Genomic DNA, 1085 nt, shown 5'->3' with positions numbered 1-1085 from the left:
TGTATGCATCAAAACTAATATAGTATTCCATGCGTATACATGATTGTCATGTGTATAAGTAAAAGAAAGTATTGCACACACAGTGTTTTAGACTATCCTTTGTTCACCATAAAGTTGAGCTCTGGAATTAGATGCTTGGGAAAAACATGTAGTTAATCTTAAGTCCAGCCTTCCTAATAATAATACCTAAGCTGGCCACACTTGTACTCATCTTGCTTTTTTTTTTTACATGTCCTACGTTTCAGTAATTTTTAATATGAATGTTCAGAAGACTATCATTAGATGCCACAAATTAGGTAGCAATGCCTTAACTATATGTGTGTTGTCAGCCCCAAGGGTCTCTTCCATCTTTGTCAAGAGGAATGCTAACCTTCTCTCCTTCCATACAACACTTTTTTCTCCCCCCATGTTTTTGTTTATTTGTGTGCCAGTGCTGGAGCTTGAACTCAGGGCCTGGGCACTGTCCCTTAACTTTTCACTCAAGGCTGGTGCTCTCCATCTTGAGCCCCAGCTCCTTTTGAGTCACAACTTCTTTTAAAATGTGGTTCTTTGTCCCGTTGAAGATGCTGACTGGCAGCTACTTACTCAGAGTTATTGTCAATAATCAGTGGGATAATACATTTTCATGCTCTAGCACAGTGCCAGACAGATAATAACCACCATTAGATGTCTGTAAGCAATACAATTAATTGGAGACCTATTTTTAGTAGTAAAAAAGATCATGTTTTATTTATTGAAACATTAGATTACTGATACATCCTGAATAGAGCAGTAGTAAAATGTAATACCAGCAGTTAAGTGCAACCATTCTCATGAAAATGCTATTTTAGTTCTCTCTCTCCCCCCTTTCTTGCCCCCCCGTGTGTGTATGTGTACGTGTGTGCATGTTTGTGTGTGTGTGTGTGTGTGTGTGTGTGTGTGTATGAGGGGGTGCTATAGTATTTGAACTCAGAGCCTCACATATGCTAGAAAAGTATTTAAATACTGGCCTACTCCCAAGCCCTTATTCTGGTTCTCCACTCTAAAACTCCCTTTAATTTAAAAAAAAATAAGACATTGTCATTCAGTGTGGGTGGTCACCATTT

The 1085-nt window shown here is 38.5% G+C and overlaps 1 non-coding gene across 1 annotated transcript; it reads right to left on the bottom strand.

Moving 5' to 3' along the window:
* Nucleotides 1–266: 266 nt before the first annotated feature.
* LOC125354032 lies at nucleotides 267–392 on the bottom strand. Its single transcript, XR_007211422.1, has one exon. It is a non-coding gene; the product is annotated as a U6atac minor spliceosomal RNA (small nuclear RNA).
* Between the last annotated feature and the right edge of the window lie 693 nt (nucleotides 393–1085).

Source organism: Perognathus longimembris, chromosome 6 (genome assembly GCF_023159225.1).
Source record: "Perognathus longimembris pacificus isolate PPM17 chromosome 6, ASM2315922v1, whole genome shotgun sequence".
Classification (NCBI taxonomy): domain Eukaryota; kingdom Metazoa; phylum Chordata; class Mammalia; order Rodentia; family Heteromyidae; genus Perognathus; species Perognathus longimembris.
This window is presented reverse-complemented; position numbering and strand designations above follow the sequence as displayed.